This window comes from Bicyclus anynana, chromosome 13, assembly GCF_947172395.1.
Source record: "Bicyclus anynana chromosome 13, ilBicAnyn1.1, whole genome shotgun sequence".
NCBI lineage: Eukaryota > Metazoa > Arthropoda > Insecta > Lepidoptera > Nymphalidae > Bicyclus > Bicyclus anynana.
In genome coordinates, this window is record NC_069095.1 from 9,943,143 (window position 1) to 9,956,744 (window position 13,602).

At 35.9% G+C, this 13,602-nt stretch overlaps 1 protein-coding gene and 1 non-coding gene across 2 annotated transcripts in view; one reads left to right on the forward strand and one right to left on the reverse strand.

Moving 5' to 3' along the window:
- Positions 1-13,602, forward strand: part of LOC112048104 (Kv channel-interacting protein 1) — a 294,729-nt gene that overhangs the window by 175,712 nt on the left and 105,415 nt on the right. The window lies entirely within an intron of this gene.
- Trnag-gcc (transfer RNA glycine (anticodon GCC)) lies at positions 2,590-2,660 on the reverse strand. Its single transcript has one exon. It is a non-coding gene; the product is annotated as a tRNA-Gly (tRNA).

Below are 13,602 nucleotides of genomic sequence, written 5' to 3' on the forward strand. Positions count from 1 at the left end.
TTTAGGCGACAGAAGCATCGCCTAATGGGACCCGAAGGCAAAAGCAGAGTAGATGGGCGAAACGACTCTCTAAGGGCGTCTCCTCTGAGACTCGGACCTCGGCTTAGAGGGACGTTGTCACGTCAAAAAATCGGTTGTCTGTAAAGTGGGGTTACTGACGATAGTTGAACGTGAAAAAGTCATAAGAAAATACTTGCATTTTCAAAAGAAAATGTTCGTTTTTCTAAAATACTGTTTAATAATCTTCATAGACCAGAATAAACTTTATTTCTTGTAAAAAAAGTTGGCAACCCGCAGTCGGCTCCATCGAATTATAAGACGTTGTCACGTCAATAATCAATGATTACCTACAAAAATCTTATTTTTTAGTTTTTAGTAAAAGTTTTATAAATATTTAAACGCCATCTTTCTTGAATAATAAAAAAAAATTTAGTTTCTGTTTGCAATGGCCATGTTCCGTACGCTCTCTCTATATATAGATGTATAAAAATAACTATTTAAATGAAGATGAAGTCGGTTATTAAAACTACACCTTAATTTTTATTTCAATACTCAATTTCTGTAAATGATAATATTTATATCACTTTAAAATGGGTTTTTATTGATAGTTACGTCATCAGATCCAGCAATATGGTTTTAGACTCAAGACACATTATCAATATTTCCATAACTATCCAGTTGAAGAATATAAACCAACTGTTACAAAAATGTGAGTCAGGCTTAATATTGTTGTGCTTTAAAAATTGTAACATCTTGAAAAAGGCTTTACAGAGATAATTAAAGTTTTAATGAGACACCATTAGTACTTGTTGGGAAAAGGCGCTTTGTACCGGACATCATCTTGAGTAAATTAATGAGTGCTATTTGTTTAACACTCTAAAAAAAATAAAACAAGAGTTTCTTATATTTATATTAACTATGATTCCGTTTTTATACAATACAAACAAATAATAAATAAATACATTTCATTTATTTTTATAAATGCTAAAACCCACAACGCTACTCTGATAAGGGTCCGCGTGCTTAAAGTGATGATCACGTGATGATATTACTACTTACTCGTTAGTGATAGGTTAACATTAACTTAAATACAGAACATAAAAAAACCCTAAAGCTGCTTTAGCAAATTTTCGTTTTAATGACCACAGAACATAGATATCGAAATTAAACTAAGCCTAATTGAAATGAATGAATTTAGAATTTTTGAATTTCTTGGTTCGTCATTTATAACTAATAAAGAGATAAAGAAGAAAATCGTACTTGCTCCATCAACAATAAATTAATATAAAAAACCGCATTAAAATATCAAAGCTAAAAATTCGTGACAAAATTTTCTTAATCCCACGGGAAATCTGAAATACGTAATCTACGCGGACGTAGTTGCTAGCGACGAGTTATAAATATAGAACACTAGCAGACGCCTCGCGGTGTCACCCACCCACGCAGTTCCCGTTCTCGTGAGAATACATAGATAAAATATAGTCTTGGTTAAAATATACTAATATTATAAAGAGGTAAAGTTTGTGGTACTGTAGGGGGTAATCTCTAGATCTATTAGAAGGATTTTGAAAATTCTTTTGCCACTAGAAAGACACGTTATTTTTGAGTAGCTATAATTTTAAAGGTAGCATTCCGATCTTGGCGACCTCGACGCGCGACTGCAACCTGCGACCGCAACCGGGTCGCACGACCCACTGCTTAGTGTGAATTTTTATGGACCACTAAACAAAGAGGTCGCGCGTCGCGGTCTCGGGCTTGTTTAGTGCTCCATATAAATTCATACTAAGCAGTGGATCGCGTGGTCGCAGGTCGCGGTCGCCAATAACGGAAAGCTACCTTGGCTACCTTTAATATGAATTTACATGGAGCACTAAACATAAGTAGTCGCGCGTCGCGGTCTCGGGCTTTGTTTAGTGCTCCATATAAATTTATACTAAGTTGTGGAACGCGCGGTCGCAGGTCGTGGTCGCGCGTCGCGGCCGCCAAGAAAGGAAGGCTACCTTTACACCGTATTATCACTGGAACGCGAACTACGCGGGTGAAACAACGGGGCTACGCTCAATGTATAAGAAGTTCATGCTTACTAGTACATATTATGTACGTGAATGCTCCTACTATAAGATTTTCACAACGTTCACAATTTTTACACAGCTTATCATTACATTAGCTATTTATGTTATTAGTTTAGTGGTAATGTCGCTTTTCGGATTACAGATTAAGTATTTTAAAAGGTTTTTTTTATTGATTGCATAGATTGCATAGATTGCAGGCTGAAAGCCTTCGATAGCCTCGATAACTCATCGTAGGTCACTAAAATGCCACTCTTATAAGGTAAGTAATTTTTTGAACAATCCCAAACTTCTTCCAAACTTCATTGTCAGATTTCTGCACCGTTTAACACTGAGTAAGGCCAATAAAATAACAAAGACCCATCCACTATTTTAATTATTTCTAAAAACATATTTTTAGAAGTACAGTAGTTTTTATATGATCTACACGAGTCAACGTTAGTAAAAAAAATTCAGAATACAGAATTCAGAATAAAAAAAAAGAAAAATATTAAAAAAAAGCAAAAAAATATTATTGTTCTGCATCGGCCGGGAATCGAACCCGGGCCGCCCGCGTGGCAGGCGAGCATTCTACCACTGAACCACCGATGCTTATTATCGGTCGTTCAAATGTTGATTAGGCATTCACGAATAGCAAAATTTCGCACAGTAATAATTTTATTTTGTGCATTTTATTTTGTTGACACAGCTACTTGTACATATGTTACTAATTGTACATATGTTTTCTGTGATACATCAATAATTGTGCATTGTTGCGTTAAATATAAACGCAAATATGTTGGTAAGTAAAAATAGTTATTGTCAGCTTGATCTAAAACGTGACTCATTACCTACAATCATAAACCTACCTATATCTAAGTATTATTTATTTTGTATCTAACAATATTTATCTACCGTAATTCATGGATCTGATAGAAAAATTAAAAGAAAATAAAAAAATATTTATGATAACTAATAATTGAAAAAACAAAAGTGCTGTCATGCTAATGCAATTGAACATCGTAATTATTTCAGCCGATGGATACACTGCTGGACATAGGCCTTTTGCAGGGACTTCCTAACACCACGATTCTGAGCCGCCTGCATCCAGCGACTCCCTGCGACTCGCTTGATGACGTCACTTGTTGAGGAATCGACCAACCAGCGCTTTCAAGTGCCGTTCCATTACATTAGCAATGGAATGGAACGGTATCAAGGACGATACGAGTTATCACACACAAATCCCTAATTACATATAGCTACTGTAACCAAGATAACGTGCGCGATCCGCATCGCGTCCACTCAGCGCGATGAGTTTTTTTTGGCTTATTTACGAATTAGTGAACGTGACTCAATCCAGTCGGTTCGTGACCAACGAAACGACATCACGTAAACCGCCACCGTAGCGCTGCGAGAGAAGATTAAAACAGATTAGTTAAATCGAAAATCGATTACCGATTTGAAATCTTCAGCTTTGATATTTTTAACATCCAGCGCTAAAGTAAGGGAACTTTAAGTTGGGTCGCAATGTGGGTCGCAATAAAATTTTAGCCAAATCGCTTCTGTAGGTAGTAGCGTCGTTAAAGAGTAACAAACATCCATACAAACTTTCGCGTTTATAATATTAGTAGGATTAGTGAACGTGACTCGATCCAGTTGGTTCGTGATCACGATATGGAACACGACGTAAATAACCGATTCGGTAGCATTGTGCGAGCTTTAAACAGATTAGTCAAATTGAAAATCTATTACTTGATATCTTAACTTAGTATTTCGGCTATGATGAATGAAATGAACTCCAGAATAGATTTGGATAAAGGAGATACTCCAAAATTGTACGGAGCCCAGGATCAGTCATTTTAAACTGGCGGTAATAAAAGAAAATATTTTTTTTAAACTATTTTTGATTATACAAATCTACGAATTTACTTTAATTCTTTTGAAATAATATTCATTCTCTCCTAATAAATGCAACACTATTATGGGTAATAATGGCGGACTGGTGAGGTTTTCAATGCAGTAGTCTATTTGACGTTTGCTGTCAATTGTCATGTCATAATTGCTTTAAGGGCGCCATCTTGATATAAGTCAAAAACATGAGTTTTAATTTAATTTATTTCTTTTTATTTAATTAAATTTATTCACTTATTTAGATGTTAATAAAATCCTTGTATTTTTTAAATTTTAATGATTCGGGGTACAAGAGTGGACAATCTCCTTTGTCACAGGACGGCACAGCTAGTAGTTATATGATGCCAATTTGTATACAAACCGATGTCCAGTCTGATTGCGGAATATATTTGCCATGTGGACTAAATTGCACCACATGTATGTAGAAATAGAATGTATTTATTTTATAGCGCATATAAATACGCAGTCGCCCGATGTCAACAGAGTTATACGGAACTATGGACACGAGTATGTAAATACGTTAATATATATAAAAGGATATTGGAATACAGTTTTATTTTCACGGACATCCAAATAGGTTCTATAATAGGGATGATGACTAGGTTTGAATATATTGATTTTCATGATACATTCGGGTAAATAAAGTCAGTGTTACTAATTTATACATACAAAGCAAGAATTGCCTGGATATTTGCAAGTTAAATAGGATTATAAAATTTCAGAATCTATTAAAAATCTTTTATTATAATTAGATGAAAATTCATACAGTTCTAGCTTACTTACTTTAAATGTGACATTTTTTTAATACATGAACTATAAACATAAACGCACAAATAACAAAGATATTAGTAATTTTATTAGAACGCTCATAGAAATATAACGATCATTAAGTACCTACGACGTCATTAATTCGTACCATTTTGTATGGGGCGTTTTTCAGGAAATCTGGCCCTTTAAATCCCTGTAGCTTCGAAAGTAATGATCGCAGATACCCTGTTACTTTTACAAAATTGCTTTACTATTAGCATACTAACATTTATATACAATTTTAAAAAGCTTAAGTTTTGGTACGTATGGGTTTCGTGCCTGAAAAGAAAATTGGAAACCTTGCAGTATCGGAAACTTTGGAAGGACCTTCTCAGGAATGCGTGGAAGTATAGAGTTGAAATTTGATATCAAATATTATAGACAAAATTAAACTTTAGATAAAATAAGAAATACTTGCGTTAGGTAATAGAAAGTTACGATACGTATGAGCAATACATATAGTTGACTGCTATACAATTTCCCCACCTCCTGCGTTTTACGGCGCTATTTTTTTAAATAACTTGGAAACTGTTTATTAAAATTACAAAAAATATATATTTTATATTTCCATCTTAGCCCCCAATAATCAAATTTCACCTATTCACGGTACACCTATGCGTTTGGGTCACAAGAATTGATATGTGTACAACATTACAACTGGATTAGTCCAGTACATTCGGAGAACACATAAAAATATCTGCAAGTGTAAGGGTTCTGTTTTTGTACTAAAAAACAGCATTATTCCGTAACCGTACATAAGATTTTTTTTTTATTCTTTACAAGTTAGCCCTTGATTACAATCTCACCTGATGGTAAGTGATGATGCAGTCTAAGATGGAAGCGGGCTAACTTGTTAGGAGGAGGATGAAAATCCACACCCCTTTTCGATTTCTACACGACATCGTATTCGCAATCACTTGGCGATACGTCTTTGTCGGTAGGGTGGTAACTAGCCATGACCGAAGCCTCCCACCAGCCAAAAAAAGTCCTGAAACTGTACCTACATATGCTATAATAACAAGGTAGCAGAGAAAAAGTATTCACACTGCAATAATAGCAGCATTCATATTAAAATAACATTCCATTCGAAATGTCCACCCCAACGCGGCCATAAAATCGGCTAATAGATATCACCGGCAGCAGGCAGCCTTCATCAGGGATTTCACGCCGCCTGTGCTCCACACAGACATATCAAATCCGCTCAGGTATAAATCGGAATCTGCACTATTGTTTGCGAATGTGATTTTAGCTTCCACGGAAGTGTGGAAAAAGATTTTGTATAATCCACAATGGCTCACACGTGGAGTTGCTTCTTTGAAATAATTTATAAGCTCTAACCCTTTCTTTTAGAATTGTCTTTTGAATTAGTTAAATTACTAGTTTGGTAAATTTGTAGAATAACTGTTATCCTACTAATATTATAAACGCGAAAATTTGTATGGATGTTGGGATGTTTGTATTACTCTTTAACGCCGCTACTACTGAAGCGTTTTGGCTGAAATTTGGAATGGACGTAGATTTTACTCTGGATTAACACATACGCTACTTTTTATCCCGAAAAAATCCATGCTCCCGAGGGATTTGTGGAAAACTAAATTCCACACGGACAAAGTCGCGGGCGTCCGCTAGTTATTCATAAAACCACTATTGTTATTTTGTTTTTTCTAGAATGCAAGGAACGGAATATAATCGAGCACCAGGTTTTTTAAAGGTTTTAGGTACTTAGATAGTAATTCAGAATCCTGAAAAAATTTATTTTTACACAAATTTATATGACAACAATAGTTAATATTCTTTCATACCATGTATTGGATGATTCATTGGGATATTTGTGGGAATTTTTAAACGATCAAAGTAAATGAAGTTAATGAATATTAATTGATTAAAAGTCAGTCAGAAAACAAACTGGATGGTATTGCCGTATCTAGTCTTGTGATTAATACATTTTCGTTGAAAATAACAAACCTAACACATAATAAACCTTAACAAATAAGCACCTATGAAATGTATTCTTAAAGCTATGATTACTCCACTTATCAGGACCTGCTTTTATTGAAATTTTAAAAGTTTATCAGTATAAAAAAATTCATTTACCTACAATTTATTCCTTCCTCCTCTTCATTTTCTTTTTCCTATTTCAAAATAAACAATAACGTTGTTGTAATAGCGATTCTTACCGGTTTTCTTTTGAAACCGGCTCTAACGAAACAAAAACAAAAGCTAAAGCAAGTCAGCCTCGGTAAAGCTTTTAACGATTTCATCAATCCACCAACAACGTTTCTAGCTTTAAATGTGGTGAACAAAACCAATAAAACAAACAAGAATAATTTTATTTTTTGTGCGTAAATATAACTTATAAAGTTTAGGAATAAATAGTCTGAGTTGCGCTATATGAGTTATTGAACTTTTCTTTCTTCTAAGAAATTTTTAATGAAATTTTCAGGCCGGAAGGGTTGGTTGGGAAGTTTGTAATGTAAACATCCGTGCCTCGGAGAGCACGTTAAGCCGTCGGGTCTGGTCATTATCATTAACATCTGATAGTGGTCGTTAATGAATTTAACAATAACACCCTAATTCCACCAATTGGAGTACCGTGGTGTGTTTAAGCCCCATACACCTCTCTTATAATGCTGGGGGACCCCGCACTAGAAAGCGCACTGTTGGTCAACCCCCGCACCAGGCGGAGTCACGACATCAATCGAGTCGCAGGGATTCACTGGATGCAGGCGGCTCAGGATCGTGATGTTTAAAAGTTTTTAGCTGGTGGGAGCCGTCGGCCGTGGCTAGTTACCACCCTACCGACAAAGATATACCGCCAAGCGATTTAGTGTTCCGGTACATTGTCGTGTAGAATCCGAATGGGGTGTGGATTTTCATCCTCCTCCAAACAAGTTAGCCCGCTTCCATCTTAGACCGCATCATCACTCCATCAGGTGAGATTGTAGTCAAGGGCTAACTTATAAAGAATAAAAAAAGTCCCTACAAAAGGCCTATGTAATGCAGTAGACGTTCATCGACTGACATGATGATGATGATGATGATGATGATGATGGAGGGAAATGGGAGGATTGACCATATTTAAAAGATTTGGTAGAAAGATTCTTAAAAAAATATATTATTATTACATAATATTTAGTTTCGTTAAACGAATATATTCATTTAATTTATTACTGTTTCAGTAGTAACTTGATTTAGTTTGATTAGGTAGTCTAGTGTATACCGCAGGCAGTTCTACTGTAGCTAAGTTTGTAGACAGAACTAGGGCTGGTATGTGAATTATTAAGGTCTGCCATTCTGTTTTTGATTTACGTCCTATTGTTGAATTGGCACGTAGACTGTAGAGATAGGCCTAATGGTGCTAAATGGCTCCATTTCTATGCCAATTCCCTTATTTTACCTTCGTAAGTGTAATAAGCGGTTACATGCTTTTATACTGTCTCTATTGGTTGAGTGGTTAATCTTCGGTGCTATATGTTCTGGAATCGATTTATGGTTCGGGTAAGGAATTATAGTGATTTGAATTAACACCTAATTTATTCATAATTTGCTTAGTAATCTACGCACTTACGTCATCTATCATCATCATCATCATTATCAATCCATATCTGGCTCACTGCTGAGTTCGAGTCAGAATGCGTCGGGTTAGGCCAATAGTCTACCACGCTGGCCCAATGCAGATTGGCAGACTTCACACGCAGAGAATTAAGAAAATTCTCTGGTATGCAGTTTTCCTCGCGATGTTTTTCCTTCACCGTTTGAGATACATGATGTTTAATTTTTTTTAATGCATACAACTGAAAACTTGGAGGTGAATGCCCCGGATCGGATTCCAACCCACACCGGCCTCCGGAATCGGAGGCAAAGGTCATACATACGTGGTATTGTAGGAGGTAATCTCTGGATCTACTCAACCGATTTTAAAATTTCATTTACCATTAGTAAGCCACGTTATTTGTGAGTATCAAAAGCTATATTTTATCCCCGTATTCTCACGAGAACGGGAATTACGTGGTTAAAACCGCGAGGCGTCGGCTAGTACTCGGTAAAAAGAAATAACAGACTAGGTAGGTACTTATGCAAGATGAACATTTTATGATTTACCTGAGTTAAAAGTATCCGAGTTTATGAAGTGCACACAGATCAAACGAAGAGAGTAGTATAAAAGTGTGCGGTGTACCACGAATAGATAGATCAAAGTTTTTTCTCCCTATCACAAATTCCACCACAGTGTAGAGAGAATAGGAACGACGGCAAATAAATAAACACGAAAACGTAACCACATTGTGTATCCTATGTCAGAGGTCGACACATTTCACTGGAGCTGCGAGAGCGAATTCAAATTTCAATGGAAAGAATAAACCTATGTTGATGTACGGTTCACGGCAGCGAATGGATGGTCGGATAGACTTTGGTTTTTATGCTGCAGGATCGAGTATACTAGAGCATCCAATTGATTATGTTTTTATGCAGAAAGACGAATAAGGGTCCGTTTATATCTACAGACATTTAGCGTGCGTACAAAATAATATTCTCCTATAGAGCCAGTGGATACGACCTCAGCCTCCGATTCCGGAGGGTGTGGGTTCGAATTCAATTCGGGGCATGCACCTCCAACTTTTCAGTTGTGTGCATTGTAAGAAATTAAATATCACGTGTCTCTAACGGTGAAGGAAAACCATCGTGATTAAATCTGCATACCAGAAAATTTTCTTAATTCTCTGCGTATGTGAAGTCTGCCAAGCCATTGGGCCAGCGTGGTAGACTATTGGCCAAACCTTTTTCATTCTGAGAGGAGACTCGATCTCACAGTAAGTCGAATATGGGTTGATAATGATGACAGTGTTTATTAACGTATTTATATCTATCGTAACGCGGCCGCGCAGACGCTGACAGACACGGGCCGCGCCCGTCTAGTATTCGCGAAAAAAATACTTTGTCTGAGCGGTTCATGTCTGTAGTTTTTCCTTAAATGTCCATATCTATCTGCTGCGCAGTGTAAATAGAGTGTAAATTTTAATAAAAGAAGTCCCCCAGACGCGGCGCTAATGTCTTAATGGCGCTCATTGTCACTTGGTAAAAGCGGTCTTATTGTCATTTGTGTAAGGCGCTGTCAATTTTAGTTCAGGTTGAAATGGACTCTACAGACATGAATCGCACAGACATAATATTCTTTCTGCGAATAGTGACCGGGCGCGGACCGTGTCTGAAAATACAAAAAAAAATATATGAAAAAATAATTAGAATACACATATAATTTAGATATTTTTTTTTTATTCTTTACAAGTTAGCCCTTGACTACAATCTCACCTGATGGATGGATGGATGAAGTCTAAGATGGAAGCGGGCTAACTTTTTAGGAGGAGGATGAAAATCCACACCCCTTTCGGTTTCTACACGGCATTGTACCGGAACGCTAAATCGCTTGGCGGTACGTCTACTAGCCACGGCCGAAGCCTCCCACGAGCCAGACCTGGACAAATTAAGAAAATCTCAATCTGCCCAGCCGGGGATCGAACCCAGGACCTCCGTCTTGTAAATCCACTGCGCCACGGAAGCCGTCAAAATATAACACGAACATGATGTATTGAACTTTTATATGAGCTTAGCACAACAAAGATATAAAATTATAATCTATTTTCACGTTCATCTCTAACGGAATTTGATTAGAATGTGTAGAACACCGCAACGCAAGCTTATATAGCAAAGTCACAGATTAAAGAATAATAGGCAGATAGAGTGCACGGAACACGTCAGTGATGCAGCTATTCCAAATACAAAATTCAAAACGAATACATTCTTGAGTCAGTACGACACAAAGCGTCGTATCAGTAATTTTCAATATTATTCAAGAAAACTGGCGTCTTATGTTTTGAAATATTTTAAAAACTGTTCATAAAAACTAAAAAAATAAGATGGAGTATTTTATAGACGTATTGATTATTTAGTCTGTTATGATATTAGTTAACGTAATTGTTGTTAGTGAAATATAAATTATGAAAAAAATATCTATATGCGGATGTCAAGGAGAGGCGTGGCGTTTGTTTTTCTATCGGTTTCACCAGCCTAACATTGCTGCTTGTCTCTCTCATTCTGTATAATTCTATAATCTATGAGCAAAGTGCAAAGTTTGAGCGCTTAGTTGGGATGTTGGTATATGATAAAGTTTAGTTTACCTGGCTTAAGGAGAAGCTTGGGTGCTCAGTTGCTTCCCAATAGCAAATAATTCTGTAGTTGTCTCGTAAGCTTACGAGTTTAGAATATAAAACAGGGTCTGTACTCTGTACTGCATGACATTTATCTATTTATATGGAGGTTCGAATAACCGGATAATCAATTTCTATCGTTAATAATATTCAATGAGTGTTATAACGATATTTATTACTAGCGGACGCCCGCGACTTCGTCCGCGTGTAAATCAATGTAAACTTTCAAGCCCTATTTCACTACTTAACATTGAATTTTAAAAATTTTTGAATTCCATTATATTTCGTACTTTTTTATGATTTATGAAAACTGTAACTCCAAAAATGAAGGACTTTCCATACAAACAATTCCATACTTTCAACCCCTATTTCACCCCCTTTTTATTTTATTTTCGCAATAAAAAGTATTTTATAACCTTTTCCGTATTATGCTCTTAATTCGTGCTAAGTTTCATTTGAATTCATTCAGTAGTTTCAGCGTGATGCTCTAAAAACAAAAAAACACGGACAGAGACAGACGGACAAAAAATCAAAAAAAAAATATTTTAGGATCAGTATCGATTATATAATAATGCCCCCCAACAAAATTTTTCAAGATCTCTTCAATGTACAAAATGTACAGAATTCGTATTATAAGTATAGATTCTAGATGGCGCTAGTAGTACTCTATGCCACGGTAACATTTAGTGTCACAAGTAACATCTCAAATTTCGATTAAATGTATAGAATTCGGCCACTTTTATTATAAGTATATAGATGTAGATTATTTCGTACTTGTGAAAAATAGCGATTATAAAGTTAAATGTGACCGGAAAACTATAAAAAAGTCTCTGTTAGGTAGCTGGTAGTCTGGAGGTAGCTTATAGAGTAGACGTCAGCTTTTGCTACGGATTTTGCAAGAGGGCCAAATTACGGAGGTCTAAGGGCGGACAAAGTCGCGAGCGTCCACTAGTTATTGATAAAATATCTCAAACAGGAAACAATATTATTATATGTATAGAATAAAACGGAAAATTGTAGTTAATCCACGAGATGTCGCCACATTCATCGGAACGAAAGCTCCGGATTATCACCCTAGCTTAATCCAAATTAAGCTCGTAACAATGCGACTCTACCGCCAGTTGCCGGGAAAATGGCGTCGCTTTTTCAACCTTGCCACGTAATGAATGGCAATTATTATTGTCAGCAGCCACTGAATTATATTAATAAAATATTACACCGCGAGATATTATGCTAGAAGTTAATTACTTTTAATGTGGCTCCATTCGGTTTATATATCTTTTATTATCATGACAATTTAAATCGCTCTTTTGTGTTACGACGGTTTTATGAACAAGTAGCCGACGCCCCGCGGCTCTATCTCTCTTTATCTGCAGCGTAGTATGAGATAAAATAGAGACAAATTCCATACTCGCACTGTCGACTTTTATACTTATACTAGCGGACGCTCGCGACTTCGTCCGTGTGAAAGTCGATGTAAACTTTCAACTCAACATCGCCGCGCGTTAAATTTAGTAGTAAGTATGTTTTATTTAAAGACAACCCTAACGTTGTTTGAGTCGATTTAATAAAAATAAAAACTGTAGGTAAATAAAACGGCTTGCTAATAATTTTGTTCGAACAGAATTGTGCCGTATTGTGTCGTAGCGAGAGTCGCTATTTATTTAAATGACTTTACGAAGTGAATCTTCTGTACTTGTACATATGTTTTCTGTGACCTAGATTCGTTAAACTCCGTCGGGTAGTTTTTGTTTCAATAACGAACATACAGACAGACAGACAAAAATTTTACTGATTGCGTTTTAGCGTAGCGATCACTAATCACCCCCGAATAGTTATTTTGGAAATATATTTCATGTAGATAATTTACCTCTCTACAGATTAATTATAAGTTAGATTTATATTTATTCACATATTCAGCTAACCGTAACCGAAGTCTTCAGGAATCCTGGAATTCTAGAGTTATAAGCCGACGCTAAAATGATTACGACAGAGCGATAGTCAATTATTATTTGGTCTCCTAAATAAGATAAGAGTCTTACAAGAAGACTTATCAGGTATATAACTATGTTTCTCAGCAAGGCCCTTATTTTCCTAATGTATTAAGTTCCCGTAGATAACGTTTTTCTTATTCCGTCAATCGCGCACCATCTGGCGTATATAAGAAATTGGTCCGTCCACAAAAGGGATCCTTGCAAAAGTCAATACAAAGGTAAATACCGGTAAAAGTATGATAAGTAGAAGGCTTTCGATAGCGAAATAAATCTTTTATAGGCATCAATAAAATACGAAATGTTTTATACATTTAAAGGGAAATATTTGAAAATCAATTTATGTTTTTTACTTTGAAAACTGTTATCCTAATTGGTGATACTAAAGTAACCCTTGCTTATGTAATTTGCTGTTATCCAAAAAAGGGTGTCCATTTTAATTATTCTTCAACGAAATACAACTTAAATATGAAGATCGATTTGCGTTTTGAGCAAGCCAAAAGGAAAAAACGTGATTAAATAAAACATTCACAATCTTATAATTATAATATTACTAGCGGATTCATCTGCGTGGAATTTAGTTTTTCACAAATCCCTCGGGAATCATGGATTTTTCCAGGATAAAAAGTAGCCTATGTGTTA